This window comes from Chiloscyllium punctatum, chromosome 36, assembly GCF_047496795.1.
Source record: "Chiloscyllium punctatum isolate Juve2018m chromosome 36, sChiPun1.3, whole genome shotgun sequence".
NCBI classification, from domain to species: domain Eukaryota; kingdom Metazoa; phylum Chordata; class Chondrichthyes; order Orectolobiformes; family Hemiscylliidae; genus Chiloscyllium; species Chiloscyllium punctatum.
Window position 1 is genome coordinate 28,859,173 of NC_092774.1, and position 16,390 is coordinate 28,875,562.

A 16,390-nucleotide genomic window follows, 5' to 3' on the forward strand; every position below is an offset into this window, starting at 1 on the left:
CTCTCTGAAACTCTTGGGGTGAGAGGTGTCAGTTACATTAATGCGGGGAACATGAACAACTTTGATTGTGAACTTTCTCCAAAGGTCTGTTATCGGAGAGACAGAAAGATGCTGTGCTGGCAGGACAGAGAGAAATGAACACCGAGGACTCTTCGCCCAGGTAAATTCACATTGTTGTGCAGCCTGCTTGGTGTTCAGAAATCGTCTTCACGCAGCAATCTTACAGAAAGTCTATTGCAAAGCGGGCATCGCTTTCTTTGCTGCGACCGCGCAGCAGTTAACATCTGAGCCCCAAGTGTCCCAGATGAAGAGAATCCGAGTGAAACCTTCACTCACTGAGAGTCATCCCCACCGCCCTGAGCTGAGGGACTGCAGGCAGTCCAACACGGAAGGGACGGTTAAAAATGAACCATTTTTGCTCCCTCAGCAACACGTAGCATCATTCTCGCGCAGACAGAAGCCATTCAGCCCATGGATTCCACGGCGACTGTCTGTCACTTGTCTCTCTCTCTCTCTCTGAGGTTATTCACAATCGGTGGTATCCGTCCAAAAAGTGGGGGACGATGTCTGAGTTTCAACTTTAACAGCTCATTAGCATCGTAGAGAACCGGTTTTGCGATTCAGTTCAGAGGAAACCGACCAAGAACAGAATACCACTGAGACCTCTAAAACCCATGCCGTTTGAATGGAGTGGATCGATATGAACATATCGGCAAGTAGATGCAAAGGCAGCGTGCTGAAGGAAGCAGATCAAGGTGACAGTGAACGATAGCAGAGGATGGTTTCGATCCATCGACCTCTGGGTTATGGGCCCAGCACGCTCCCGCTGCGCCACTCTGCTGCCGCTTGGCAAGCTGGTTGCACAGAACACTTCAGGCTGTTGTCTGGCACGCTGCAGGCACCTTCGAGCCTGATGTCAAAGACCTCCACTGCTGTCGTGTGATATGCTGTTTCGCAGACGTATGGAGGCTGTGTAAATATAAACTTTTTTCTAAATTCCCACATTCTGTCGGTCGAACTGTGATTTCACACTGAATCACAACATGTGTCACAGCGCAGACGGAGGCTCTGCGGCCCACCTTCGCTCTGCTGGTTCTACACTTAAGTAAACGTGTGACTCTAGTCGTTTCATTCTCTCGCCTTCTCAGCGGAAATCTGCACATCTGAACGTGACCACCGAATTCCCTTTTGGGTCCATTGAATCTTCCTCTTTGTCAATGTCAGACAGGGACTTACTGACCCTCACCACTCCCTGTACGAAAACGTTCTTCCTAATGTCACTTTTACTTCTTTTCCTCGTGACTTAAAATTCTGCCGAATCGTTATGGATCCTTTCAGGCGTGGGAGCATTTTCACAACATTATTTCCTGTTTCTAGGTCCCTCATGACTTGGAAAAGTTCGGTTCTCCGAGGAGAGCTGTCCCAATTTTCCAATCTACCTTGATTGCTGACATTCCTCAAACACCGCACCACTCACGTCAACCGGTTGAGCACTATGGTAAAAACAATGACTGCAGATGCTGGAAACCAGATTCTGGATTAGTGGTGCTGGAAGAGCACAGCAGTTCAGGCAGCATCCAAGTAGCTTGTTGAACACGATCTCCAACCATTTCATTTCTCTGTTTTCTGCCTCATTCGTACTCCAGGCAGCCCACGCTGGTTTCACGAAGGTGCTTTTTGAGAAAGTTAATCAGGCAGTTTTGCACAAGTCAAGTTTAAAAAAAAAACACGGGCTCGTCCGGGATTTGAACCCGGGACCTCTCGCAAATCAGCGCAGGAACAGACCCTAAGCGAGAATCATACGCCTAGACCAACGAGCCAGAAAGCACGCGCGTAAGTAATGCCCCAGACCTCTTGAGCGACCTGAGACATGCTCAGTATGAAGTACATTTGAGATTGCTCTCAGAATTGCAAGCGGCAAAGACTTTCCCGAACAGTTGCTTCTCATCCAGTCTCCCTGCTGCTATTTCATTCCACCGCATTCGCTGCTCACAGTGTCGTTTGCCCAACGTAGCATGAAGCATAAACTGGGTGACTGCTTCGCAGAACATCCCGCTTCTGCCCGCAGAAACTCAAGGCCCTGACCTTGCGGTTGCCTGCCACTTTAACACATCACCCTGTTCCCTGGCCAACATCCCTGTCTCAGGCTTGCAGCAGTGTTCGAGCTCCAGATGAAAGAACAACATCTCATTTTCCACTTGGAGACCTTACAGCCCTCCGGTCTTCAATATCGAGTTCTATAACTATAGGGCCTGAACTCCCCCATGTCCTTGACCCCTACCACACAAAAGACTCCTGTTTATCACCTCGTCTGCTATGACACACGACGTATTGTTAGCCACTAACAGTCTCCATTAACAGTTATTCGCATTCTCACGCGGATCGTTATTCACTCCTACGTCCTGCCTATTGTTCTCTCTCTGAGCTGGCGGCAAACACAGCAATGAACATTGGAGACTCTGAGCCAGCTGAAACTTGCTCAGTGTGAAGTACATTCCACATTGCTGCAAGAATTGCAAGCAGCAAAGCCTTTCCAGAACATCTGCTTGTCATTCTGTCCCCGGGGGGGCTGATGTTTGTCTCATCCCCAGGAACTGGACTATCTCCACTGGCGGATAATTAAACCATTTTATTTCTACTTGCACGTTGTTCTGGGGGGAGGGGGGTGGGGGAATGTAGGGTTGGGGGAGGGTAAGAGTCCATTCGCTCTTCTGCTTTCTCTCCCTCTTTCTCTCTCTCTCTCTCTCTGAAACTCTTGGGGTGAGAGGTGTCAGTTACATTAATGCGGGGAACATGAACAACTTTGATTGTGAACTTTCTCCAAAGGTCTGTTATCGGAGAGACAGAAAGATGCTGTGCTGGCAGGACAGAGAGAAATGAACACCGAGGACTCTTCGCCCAGGTAAATTCACATTGTTGTGCAGCCTGCTTGGTGTTCAGAAATCGTCTTCACGCAGCAATCTTACAGAAAGTCTATTGCAAAGCGGGCATCGCTTTCTTTGCTGCGACCGCGCAGCAGTTAACATCTGAGCCCCAAGTGTCCCAGATGAAGAGAATCCGAGTGAAACCTTCACTCACTGAGAGTCATCCCCACCGCCCTGAGCTGAGGGACTGCAGGCAGTCCAACACGGAAGGGACGGTTAAAAATGAACCATTTTTGCTCCCTCAGCAACACGTAGCATCATTCTCGCGCAGACAGAAGCCATTCAGCCCATGGATTCCACGGCGACTGTCTGTCACTTGTCTCTCTCTCTCTCTCTGAGGTTATTCACAATCGGTGGTATCCGTCCAAAAAGTGGGGGACGATGTCTGAGTTTCAACTTTAACAGCTCATTAGCATCGTAGAGAACCGGTTTTGCGATTCAGAGGAAACCGACCAAGAACAGAATACCACTGAGACCTCTAAAACCCATGCCGTTTGAATGGAGTGGATCGATATGAACATATCGGCAAGTAGATGCAAAGGCAGCTTGTTGAAGAAAGCAGATCAAGGTGACAGTGAACGATAGCAGAGGATGGTTTCGATCCATCGACCTCTGGGTTATGGGCCCAGCACGCTCCCGCTGCGCCACTCTGCTGCCGTTTGGCAAGCTGGTTGCACAGAACACTTCAGGCTGTTGTCTGGCACGCTGCAGGCACCTTCGAGCCTGATGTCAAAGACCTCCACTGCTGTCGTGTGATATGCTGTTTCGCAGACGTATGGAGGCTGTGTAAATATAAACTTTTTTCTAAATTCCCACATTCTGTCGGTCGAACTGTGATTTCACACTGAATCACAACATGTGTCACAGCGCAGACGGAGGCTCTGCGGCCCACCTTCGCTCTGCTGGTTCTACACTTAAGTAAACGTGTGACTCTAGTCGTTTCATTCTCTCACCTTCTCAGCGGAAATCTGCACATCTGAACGTGACCACCGAATTCCCTTTTGGGTCCATTGAATCTTCCTCTTTGTCAATGTCAGACAGGGACTTACTGACCCTCACCACTCCCTGTACGAAAACGTTCTTCCTAATGTCACTTTTACTTCTTTTCCTCGTGACTTAAAATTCTGCCGAATCGTTATGGATCCTTTCAGGCGTGGGAGCATTTTCACAACATTATTTCCTGTTTCTAGGTCCCTCATGACTTGGAAATGTTCGGTTCTCCGAGGAGAGCTGTCCCAATTTTCCAATCTACCTTGATTGCTGACATTCCTCAAACACCGCACCACTCACGTCAACCGGTTGAGCACTATGGTAAAAACAATGACTGCAGATGCTGGAAACCAGATTCTGGATTAGTGGTGCTGGAAGAGCACAGCAGTTCAGGCAGCATCCAAGTAGCTTGTTGAACACGATCTCCAACCATTTCATTTCTCTGTTTTCTGCCTCATTCGTACTCCAGGCAGCCCACGCTGGTTTCACGAAGGTGCTTTTTGAGAAAGTTAATCAGGCAGTTTTGCACAAGTCAAGTTTAAAAAAAAAACACGGGCTCGTCCGGGATTTGAACCCGGGACCTCTCGCAAATCAGCGCAGGAACAGACCCTAAGCGAGAATCATACGCCTAGACCAACGAGCCAGAAAGCACGCGCGTAAGTAATGCCCCAGACCTCTTGAGCGACCTGAGACATGCTCAGTATGAAGTACATTTGAGATTGCTCTCAGAATTGCAAGCGGCAAAGACTTTCCCGAACAGTTGCTTCTCATCCAGTCTCCCTGCTGCTATTTCATTCCACCGCATTCGCTGCTCACAGTGTCGTTTGCCCAACGTAGCATGAAGCATAAACTGGGTGACTGCTTCGCAGAACATCCCGCTTCTGCCCGCAGAAACTCAAGGCCCTGACCTTGCGGTTGCCTGCCACTTTAACACATCACCCTGTTCCCTGGCCAACATCCCTGTCTCAGGCTTGCAGCAGTGTTCGAGCTCCAGATGAAAGAACAACATCTCATTTTCCACTTGGAGACCTTACAGCCCTCCGGTCTTCAATATCGAGTTCTATAACTATAGGGCCTGAACTCCCCCATGTCCTTGACCCCTACCACACAAAAGACTCCTGTTTATCACCTCGTCTGCTATGACACACGACGTATTGTTAGCCACTAACAGTCTCCATTAACAGTTATTCGCATTCTCACGCGGATCGTTATTCACTCCTACGTCCTGCCTATTGTTCTCTCTCTGAGCTGGCGGCAAACACAGCAATGAACATTGGAGACTCTGAGCCAGCTGAAACTTGCTCAGTGTGAAGTACATTCCACATTGCTGCAAGAATTGCAAGCAGCAAAGCCTTTCCAGAACATCTGCTTGTCATTCTGTCCCCGGGGGGGCTGATGTTTGTCTCATCCCCAGGAACTGGACTATCTCCACTGGCGGATAATTAAACCATTTTATTTCTACTTGCACGTTGTTCTGGGGGGAGGGGGGTGGGGGAATGTAGGGTTGGGGGAGGGTAAGAGTCCATTCGCTCTTCTGCTTTCTCTCCCTCTTTCTCTCTCTCTCTCTCTCTGAAACTCTTGGGGTGAGAGGTGTCAGTTACATTAATGCGGGGAACATGAACAACTTTGATTGTGAACTTTCTCCAAAGGTCTGTTATCGGAGAGACAGAAAGATGCTGTGCTGGCAGGACAGAGAGAAATGAACACCGAGGACTCTTCGCCCAGGTAAATTCACATTGTTGTGCAGCCTGCTTGGTGTTCAGAAATCGTCTTCACGCAGCAATCTTACAGAAAGTCTATTGCAAAGCGGGCATCGCTTTCTTTGCTGCGACCGCGCAGCAGTTAACATCTGAGCCCCAAGTGTCCCAGATGAAGAGAATCCGAGTGAAACCTTCACTCACTGAGAGTCATCCCCACCGCCCTGAGCTGAGGGACTGCAGGCAGTCCAACACGGAAGGGACGGTTAAAAATGAACCATTTTTGCTCCCTCAGCAACACGTAGCATCATTCTCGCGCAGACAGAAGCCATTCAGCCCATGGATTCCACGGCGACTGTCTGTCACTTGTCTCTCTCTCTCTCTCTGAGGTTATTCACAATCGGTGGTATCCGTCCAAAAAGTGGGGGACGATGTCTGAGTTTCAACTTTAACAGCTCATTAGCATCGTAGAGAACCGGTTTTGCGATTCAGAGGAAACCGACCAAGAACAGAATACCACTGAGACCTCTAAAACCCATGCCGTTTGAATGGAGTGGATCGATATGAACATATCGGCAAGTAGATGCAAAGGCAGCTTGTTGAAGAAAGCAGATCAAGGTGACAGTGAACGATAGCAGAGGATGGTTTCGATCCATCGACCTCTGGGTTATGGGCCCAGCACGCTCCCGCTGCGCCACTCTGCTGCCGTTTGGCAAGCTGGTTGCACAGAACACTTCAGGCTGTTGTCTGGCACGCTGCAGGCACCTTCGAGCCTGATGTCAAAGACCTCCACTGCTGTCGTGTGATATGCTGTTTCGCAGACGTATGGAGGCTGTGTAAATATAAACTTTTTTCTAAATTCCCACATTCTGTCGGTCGAACTGTGATTTCACACTGAATCACAACATGTGTCACAGCGCAGACGGAGGCTCTGCGGCCCACCTTCGCTCTGCTGGTTCTACACTTAAGTAAACGTGTGACTCTAGTCGTTTCATTCTCTCGCCTTCTCAGCGGAAATCTGCACATCTGAACGTGACCACCGAATTCCCTTTTGGGTCCATTGAATCTTCCTCTTTGTCAATGTCAGACAGGGACTTACTGACCCTCACCACTCCCTGTACGAAAACGTTCTTCCTAATGTCACTTTTACTTCTTTTCCTCGTGACTTAAAATTCTGCCGAATCGTTATGGATCCTTTCAGGCGTGGGAGCATTTTCACAACATTATTTCCTGTTTCTAGGTCCCTCATGACTTGGAAATGTTCGGTTCTCCGAGGAGAGCTGTCCCAATTTTCCAATCTACCTTGATTGCTGACATTCCTCAAACACCGCACCACTCACGTCAACCGGTTGAGCACTATGGTAAAAACAATGACTGCAGATGCTGGAAACCAGATTCTGGATTAGTGGTGCTGGAAGAGCACAGCAGTTCAGGCAGCATCCAAGTAGCTTGTTGAACACGATCTCCAACCATTTCATTTCTCTGTTTTCTGCCTCATTCGTACTCCAGGCAGCCCACGCTGGTTTCACGAAGGTGCTTTTTGAGAAAGTTAATCAGGCAGTTTTGCACAAGTCAAGTTTAAAAAAAAAACACGGGCTCGTCCGGGATTTGAACCCGGGACCTCTCGCAAATCAGCGCAGGAACAGACCCTAAGCGAGAATCATACGCCTAGACCAACGAGCCAGAAAGCACGCGCGTAAGTAATGCCCCAGACCTCTTGAGCGACCTGAGACATGCTCAGTATGAAGTACATTTGAGATTGCTCTCAGAATTGCAAGCGGCAAAGACTTTCCCGAACAGTTGCTTCTCATCCAGTCTCCCTGCTGCTATTTCATTCCACCGCATTCGCTGCTCACAGTGTCGTTTGCCCAACGTAGCATGAAGCATAAACTGGGTGACTGCTTCGCAGAACATCCCGCTTCTGCCCGCAGAAACTCAAGGCCCTGACCTTGCGGTTGCCTGCCACTTTAACACATCACCCTGTTCCCTGGCCAACATCCCTGTCTCAGGCTTGCAGCAGTGTTCGAGCTCCAGATGAAAGAACAACATCTCATTTTCCACTTGGAGACCTTACAGCCCTCCGGTCTTCAATATCGAGTTCTATAACTATAGGGCCTGAACTCCCCCATGTCCTTGACCCCTACCACACAAAAGACTCCTGTTTATCACCTCGTCTGCTATGACACACGACGTATTGTTAGCCACTAACAGTCTCCATTAACAGTTATTCGCATTCTCACGCGGATCGTTATTCACTCCTACGTCCTGCCTATTGTTCTCTCTCTGAGCTGGCGGCAAACACAGCAATGAACATTGGAGACTCTGAGCCAGCTGAAACTTGCTCAGTGTGAAGTACATTCCACATTGCTGCAAGAATTGCAAGCAGCAAAGCCTTTCCAGAACATCTGCTTGTCATTCTGTCCCCGGGGGGGCTGATGTTTGTCTCATCCCCAGGAACTGGACTATCTCCACTGGCGGATAATTAAACCATTTTATTTCTACTTGCACGTTGTTCTGGGGGGAGGGGGGTGGGGGAATGTAGGGTTGGGGGAGGGTAAGAGTCCATTCGCTCTTCTGCTTTCTCTCCCTCTTTCTCTCTCTCTCTCTCTCTGAAACTCTTGGGGTGAGAGGTGTCAGTTACATTAATGCGGGGAACATGAACAACTTTGATTGTGAACTTTCTCCAAAGGTCTGTTATCGGAGAGACAGAAAGATGCTGTGCTGGCAGGACAGAGAGAAATGAACACCGAGGACTCTTCGCCCAGGTAAATTCACATTGTTGTGCAGCCTGCTTGGTGTTCAGAAATCGTCTTCACGCAGCAATCTTACAGAAAGTCTATTGCAAAGCGGGCATCGCTTTCTTTGCTGCGACCGCGCAGCAGTTAACATCTGAGCCCCAAGTGTCCCAGATGAAGAGAATCCGTGTGAAACCTTCACTCACTGAGAGTCATCCCCACCGCCCTGAGCTGAGGGACTGCAGGCAGTCCAACACGGAAGGGACGGTTAAAAATGAACCATTTTTGCTCCCTCAGCAACACGTAGCATCATTCTCGCGCAGACAGAAGCCATTCAGCCCATGGATTCCACGGCGACTGTCTGTCACTTGTCTCTCTCTCTCTCTCTGAGGTTATTCACAATCGGTGGTATCCGTCCAAAAAGTGGGGGACGATGTCTGAGTTTCAACTTTAACAGCTCATTAGCATCGTAGAGAACCGGTTTTGCGATTCAGTTCAGAGGAAACCGACCAAGAACAGAATACCACTGAGACCTCTAAAACCCAAGCCGTTTGAATGGAGTGGATCGATATGAACATATCGGCAAGTAGATGCAAAGGCAGCTTGCTAAAGAAAGCAGATCAAGGTGACAGTGAACGATAGCAGAGGATGGTTTCGATCCATCGACCTCTGGGTTATGGGCCCAGCACGCTCCCGCTGCGCCACTCTGCTGCCGCTTGGGTAGCTGGTTGCACAGAACACTTCAGGCTTTTGTCTGGCACGCGGCAGGCACCTTCGAGCCTGATGTCAAAGACCTCCACTGCTGTCGTGTGATATGCTGTTTCGCAGACGTATGGAGGCTGTGTAAATATAAACTTTTTTCTAAATTCCCACATTCTGTCGGTCGAACTGTGATTTCACACTGAATCACAACATGTGTCACAGCGCAGACGGAGGCTCTGCGGCCCACCTTCGCTCTGCTGGTTCTACACTTAAGTAAACGTGTGACTCTAGTCGTTTCATTCTCTCACCTTCTCAGCGGAAATCTGCACATCTGAACGTGACCACCGAATTCCCTTTTGGGTCCATTGAATCTTCCTCTTTGTCAATGTCAGACAGGGACTTACTGACCCTCACCACTCCCTGTACGAAAACGTTCTTCCTAATGTCACTTTTACTTCTTTTCCTCGTGACTTAAAATTCTGCCGAATCGTTATGGATCCTTTCAGGCGTGGGAGCATTTTCACAACATTATTTCCTGTTTCTAGGTCCCTCATGACTTGGAAAAGTTCGGTTCTCCGAGGAGAGCTGTCCCAATTTTCCAATCTACCTTGATTGCTGACATTCCTCAAACACCGCACCACTCACGTCAACCGGTTGAGCACTATGGTAAAAACAATGACTGCAGATGCTGGAAACCAGATTCTGGATTAGTGGTGCTGGAAGAGCACAGCAGTTCAGGCAGCATCCAAGTAGCTTGTTGAACACGATCTCCAACCATTTCATTTCTCTGTTTTCTGCCTCATTCGTACTCCAGGCAGCCCACGCTGGTTTCACGAAGGTGCTTTTTGAGAAAGTTAATCAGGCAGTTTTGCACAAGTCAAGTTAAAAAAAAACACGGGCTCGTCCGGGATTTGAACCAGGGACCTCTCGCAAATCAGCGCAGTAACAGACCCTTAGCGAGAATCATACGCCTAGACCAACGAGCCAGAAAGCACGCGCGCAGAAAATGCCCCAGACCTCTTGAGCGACCTGAGACATGCTCAGTATGAAATACATTTGAGATTGCTCTCAGAATTGCAAGCGGCAAAGACTTTCCCGAACAGCTGCTTCTCATCCAGTCTCCCTGCTGCTATTTCATTCCACCGCATTCGCTGCTCACAGTGTCGTTTGCCCAACGTAGCATGAAGCATAAACTGGGTGACTGCTTCGCAGAACATCCCGCTTCTGCCCGCAGAAACTCAAGGCCCTGACCTTGCGGTTGTCTGCCACTTTAACACATCACCCTGTTCCCTGGCCAACATCCCTGTCTCAGGCTTGCAGCAGTGTTCGAGCTCCAGATGAAAGAACAACATCTCATTTTCCACTTGGAGACCTTACAGCCCTCCGGTCTTCAATATCGAGTTCTATAACTATAGGGCCTGAACTCCCCCATGTCCTTGACCCCTACCACACAAAAGACTCCTGTTTATCACCTCGTCTGCTATGACACACGACGTATTGTTAGCCACTAACAGTCTCCATTAACAGTTATTCGCATTCTCACGCGGATCGTTATTCACTCCTACGTCCTGCCTATTGTTCTCTCTCTGAGCTGGCGGCAAACACAGCAATGAACATTGGAGACTCTGAGCCAGCTGAAACTTGCTCAGTGTGAAGTACATTCCACATTGCTGCAAGAATTGCAAGCAGCAAAGCCTTTCCAGAACATCTGCTTGTCATTCTGTCCCCGGGGGGGGCTGATGTTTGTCTCATCCCCAGGAACTGGACTATCTCCACTGGCGGATAATTAAACCATTTTATTTCTACTTGCACGTTGTTCTGGGGGGAGGGGGGTGGGGGAATGTAGGGTTGGGGGAGGGTAAGAGTCCATTCGCTCTTCTGCTTTCTCTCCCTCTTTCTCTATCTCTCTCTCTGAAACTCTTGGGGTGAGAGGTGTCAGTTACATTAATGCGGGGAACATGAACAACTTTGATTGTGAACTTTCTCCAAAGGTCTGTTATCGGAGAGACAGAAAGATGCTGTGCTGGCAGGACAGAGAGAAATGAACACCGAGGACTCTTCGCCCAGGTAAATTCACATTGTTGTGCAGCCTGCTTGGTGTTCAGAAATCGTCTTCACGCAGCAATCTTACAGAAAGTCTATTGCAAAGCGGGCATCGCTTTCTTTGCTGCGACCGCGCAGCAGTTAACATCTGAGCCCCAAGTGTCCCAGATGAAGAGAATCCGTGTGAAACCTTCACTCACTGAGAGTCATCCCCACCGCCCTGAGCTGAGGGACTGCAGGCAGTCCAACACGGAAGGGACGGTTAAAAATGAACCATTTTTGCTCCCTCAGCAACACGTAGCATCATTCTCGCGCAGACAGAAGCCATTCAGCCCATGGATTCCACGGCGACTGTCTGTCACTTGTCTCTCTCTCTCTCTCTGAGGTTATTCACAATCGGTGGTATCCGTCCAAAAAGTGGGGGACGATGTCTGAGTTTCAACTTTAACAGCTCATTAGCATCGTAGAGAACCGGTTTTGCGATTCAGTTCAGAGGAAACCGACCAAGAACAGAATACCACTGAGACCTCTAAAACCCATGCCGTTTGAATGGAGTGGATCGATATGAACATATCGGCAAGTAGATGCAAAGGCAGCTTGCTAAAGAAAGCAGGTCAAGGTGACAGTGAACGATAGCAGAGGATGTTTTCGATCCATCGATCTCTGGGTTATGGGCCCAGCACGCTCCCGCTGCGCCACTCTGCTGCCGCTTGGGTAGCTGGTTGCACAGAACACTTCAGGCTTTTGTCTGGCACGCTGCAGGCACCTTCCAGCCTGATGTCAAAGACCTCCACTGCTGTCGTGTGATATGCTGTTTCGCAGACGTATGGAGGCTGTGTAAATATAAACTTTTTACTAAATTCCCACATTCTGTCGGTCGAACTGTGATTTCACACTGAATCACAACATGTGTCACAGCGCAGACGGAGGCTCTGCGGCCCACCTTCGCTCTGCTGGTTCTACACTTAAGTAAACGTGTGACTCTAGTCGTTTCATTCTCTCGCCTTCTCAGCGGAAATCTGCACATCTGAACGTGACCACCGAATTCCCTTTTGGGTCCATTGAATCTTCCTCTTTGTCAATGTCAGACAGGGACTTACTGACCCTCACCACTCCCTGTACGAAAACGTTCTTCCTAATGTCACTTTTACTTCTTTTCCTCGTGACTTAAAATTCTGCCGAATCGTTATGGATCCTTTCAGGCGTGGGAGCATTTTCACAACATTATTTCCTGTTTCTAGGTCCCTCATGACTTGGAAAAGTTCGGTTCTCCGAGGAGAGCTGTCCCAATTTTCCAATCTACCTTGATTGCTGACATTCCTCAAACACCGCACCACTCACGTCAACCGGTTGAGCACTATGGTAAAAACAATGACTGCAGATGCTGGAAACCAGATTCTGGATTAGTGGTGCTGGAAGAGCACAGCAGTTCAGGCAGCATCCAAGTAGCTTGTTGAACACGATCTCCAACCATTTCATTTCTCTGTTTTCTGCCTCATTCGTACTCCAGGCAGCCCACGCTGGTTTCACGAAGGTGCTTTTTGAGAAAGTTAATCAGGCAGTTTTGCACAAGTCAAGTTTAAAAAAAAAACACGGGCTCGTCCGCGATTTGAACCCGGGACCTCTCGCAAATCAGCACAGGAACAGACCCTAAGCGAGAATCATACGCCTAGACCAACGAGCCAGAAAGCACGCGCATAAGTAATGCCCCAGACCTCTTGAGCGACCTGAGACATGCTCAGTATGAAGTACATTTGAGATTGCTCTCAGAATTGCAAGCGGCAAAGACTTTCCCGAACAGTTGCTTCTCATCCAGTCTCCCTGCTGCTATTTCATTCCACCGCATTCGCTGCTCACAGTGTCGTTTGCCCAACGTAGCATGAAGCATAAACTGGGTGACTGCTTCGCAGAACATCCCGCTTCTGCCCGCAGAAACTCAAGGCCCTGACCTTGCGGTTGCCTGCCACTTTAACACATCACCCTGTTCCCTGGCCAACATCCCTGTTCAGACTTGCAGCAGTGTTCGAGCTCCAGATGAAAGAACAACATCTCATTTTCCACTTGGAGACCTTACAGCCCTCCGGTCTTCAATATCGAGTTCTATAACTATAGGGCCTGAACTCCCCCATGTCCTTGACCCCTACCACACAAAAGACTCCTGTTTATCACCTCGTCTGCTATGACACACGACGTATTGTTAGCCACTAACAGTCTCCATTAACAGTTATTCGCATTCTCACGCGGATCGTTATTCACTCCTACGTCCTGCCTATTGTTCTCTCTCTGAGCTGGCGGCAAACACAGCAATGAACATTGGAGACTCTGAGCCAGCTGAACCTTGTTCAGTGTGAAGTACATTCCACATTGCTGCAAGAATTGCAAGCAGCAAAGCCTTTCCAGAACATCTGCTTGTCATTCTGTCCCCGGGGGGGCTGATGTTTGTCTCATCCCCAGGAACTGGACTATCTCCACTGGCGGATAATTAAACCATTTTATTTCTACTTGCACGTTGTTCTGGGGGGAGGGGGGTGGGGGAATGTAGGGTTGGGGGAGGGTAAGAGTCCATTCGCTCTTCTGCTTTCTCTCCCTCTTTCTCTCTCTCTCTCTCTCTGAAACTCTTGGGGTGAGAGGTGTCAGTTACATTAATGCGGGAAACATGAACAACTTTGATTGTGAACTTTCTCCAAAGGTCTGTTATCGGAGAGACAGAAAGATGCTGTGCTGGCAGGACAGAGAGAAATGAACACCGAGGACTCTTCGCCCAGGTAAATTCACATTGTTGTGCAGCCTGCTTGGTGTTCAGAAATCGTCTTCACGCAGCAATCTTACAGAAAGTCTATTGCAAAGCGGGCATCGCTTTCTTTGCTGCGACCGCGCAGCAGTTAACATCTGAGCCCCAAGTGTCCCAGATGAAGAGAATCCGTGTGAAACCTTCACTCACTGAGAGTCATCCCCACCGCCCTGAGCTGAGGGACTGCAGGCAGTCCAACACGGAAGGGACGGTTAAAAAGAACCATTTTTGCTCCCTCAGCAACACGTAGCATCATTCTCGCGCAGACAGAAGCCATTCAGCCCCTGGATTCCACGGCGACTGTCTGTCACTTGTCTCTCTCTCTCTCTCTGAGGTTATTCACAATCGGTGGTATCCGTCCAAAAAGTGGGGGACGATGTCTGAGTTTCAACTTTAACAGCTCATTAGCATCGTAGAGAACCGGTTTTGCGATTCAGTTCAGAGGAAACCGACCAAGAACAGAATACCACTGAGACCTCTAAAACCCATGCCGTTTGAATGGAGTGGATCGATATGAACATATCGGCAAGTAGATGCAAAGGCAGCTTGTTGAAGAAAGCAGATCAAGGTGACAGTGAACGATAGCAGAGGATGGTTTCGATCCATCGACCTCTGGGTTATGGGCCCAGCACGCTCCCGCTGCGCCACTCTGCCGCCGCTTGGTGAGCTGGTTGCACAGAACACTTCAGGCTTTTGTCTGGCACGCTGCAGGCACCTTCGAGCCTGATGTCAAAGACCTCCACTGCTGTCGTGTGATATGCTGTTTCGCAGACGTATGGAGGCTGTGTAAATATAAACTTTTTTCTAAATTCCCACATTCTGTCGGTCGAACTGTGATTTCACACTGAATCACAACATGTGTCACAGCGCAGACGGAGGCTCTGCGGCCCACCTTCGCTCTGCTGGTTCTACACTTAAGTAAACGTGTGACTCTAGTCGTTTCATTCTCTCGCCTTCTCAGCGGAAATCTGCACATCTGAACGTGACCACCGAATTCCCTTTTGGGTCCATTGAATCTTCCTCTTTGTCAATGTCAGACAGGGACTTACTGACCCTCACCACTCCCTGTACGAAAACGTTCTTCCTAATGTCACTTTTACTTCTTTTCCTCGTGACTTAAAATTCTGCCGAATCGTTATGGATCCTTTCAGGCGTGGGAGCATTTTCACAACATTATTTCCTGTTTCTAGGTCCCTCATGACTTGGAAAAGTTCGGTTCTCCGAGGAGAGCTGTCCCAATTTTCCAATCTACCTTGATTGCTGACATTCCTCAAACACCGCACCACTCACGTCAACCGGTTGAGCACTATGGTAAAAACAATGACTGCAGATGCTGGAAACCAGATTCTGGATTAGTGGTGCTGGAAGAGCACAGCAGTTCAGGCAGCATCCAAGTAGCTTGTTGAACACGATCTCCAACCATTTCATTTCTCTGTTTTCTGCCTCATTCGTACTCCAGGCAGCCCACGCTGGTTTCACGAAGGTGCTTTTTGAGAAAGTTAATCAGGCAGTTTTGCACAAGTCAAGTTTAAAAAAAAAACACGGGCTCGTCCGGGATTAGAACCCGGGACCTCTCGCAAATCAGCGCAGGAACAGACCCTAAGCGAGAATCATACGCCTAGACCAACGAGCCAGAAAGCACGCGCGTAAGTAATGCCCCAGACCTCTTGAGCGACCTGAGACATGCTCAGTATGAAGTACATTTGAGATTGCTCTCAGAATTGCAAGCGGCAAAGACTTTCCCGAACAGTTGCTTCTCATCCAGTCTCCCTGCTGCTATTTCATTCCACCGCATTCGCTGCTCACAGTGTCGTTTGCCCAACGTAGCATGAAGCATAAACTGGGTGACTGCTTCGCAGAACATCCCGCTTCTGCCCGCAGAAACTCAAGGCCCTGACCTTGCGGTTGCCTGCCACTTTAACACATCACCCTGTTCCCTGGCCAACATCCCTGTCTCAGGCTTGCAGCAGTGTTCGAGCTCCAGATGAAAGAACAACATCTCATTTTCCACTTGGAGACCTTACAGCCCTCCGGTCTTCAATATCGAGTTCTATAACTATAGGGCCTGAACTCCCCCATGTCCTTGACCCCTACCACACAAAAGACTCCTGTTTATCACCTCGTCTGCTATGACACACGACGTATTGTTAGCCACTAACAGTCTCCATTAACAGTTATTCGCATTCTCACGCGGATCGTTATTCACTCCTACGTCCTGCCTATTGTTCTCTCTCTGAGCTGGCGGCAAACACAGCAATGAACATTGGAGACTCTGAGCCAGCTGAAACTTGCTCAGTGTGAAGTACATTCCACATTGCTGCAAGAATTGCAAGCAGCAAAGCCTTTCCAGAACATCTGCTTGTCATTCTGTCCCCGGGGGGGCTGATGTTTGTCTCATCCCCAGGAACTGGACTATCTCCACTGGCGGATAATTAAACCATTTTATTTCTACTTGCACGTTGTTCTGGGGGGAGGGGGGTGGGGGAATGTAGGGTTGGGGGAGGGTAA

The 16,390-nt window shown here is 49.0% G+C and overlaps 5 non-coding genes across 5 annotated transcripts; all 5 read right to left on the minus strand.

Annotated features, from left to right (window-relative positions):
• Positions 1 to 769: 769 nt before the first annotated feature.
• Positions 770 to 841, minus strand: trnam-cau (transfer RNA methionine (anticodon CAU)). The gene has a single exon. It is a non-coding gene; the product is annotated as a tRNA-Met (tRNA).
• Positions 842 to 3,506: 2,665 nt separating this feature from the next.
• Positions 3,507 to 3,578, minus strand: trnam-cau (transfer RNA methionine (anticodon CAU)). The gene has a single exon. It is a non-coding gene; the product is annotated as a tRNA-Met (tRNA).
• A 2,665-nt stretch (positions 3,579 to 6,243) lies between these two features.
• Positions 6,244 to 6,315, minus strand: trnam-cau (transfer RNA methionine (anticodon CAU)). The gene has a single exon. It is a non-coding gene; the product is annotated as a tRNA-Met (tRNA).
• A 2,670-nt stretch (positions 6,316 to 8,985) lies between these two features.
• Positions 8,986 to 9,057, minus strand: trnam-cau (transfer RNA methionine (anticodon CAU)). The gene has a single exon. It is a non-coding gene; the product is annotated as a tRNA-Met (tRNA).
• A 5,407-nt stretch (positions 9,058 to 14,464) lies between these two features.
• trnam-cau (transfer RNA methionine (anticodon CAU)) lies at positions 14,465 to 14,536 on the minus strand. Its single transcript has one exon. It is a non-coding gene; the product is annotated as a tRNA-Met (tRNA).
• Positions 14,537 to 16,390: the final 1,854 nt, after the last annotated feature.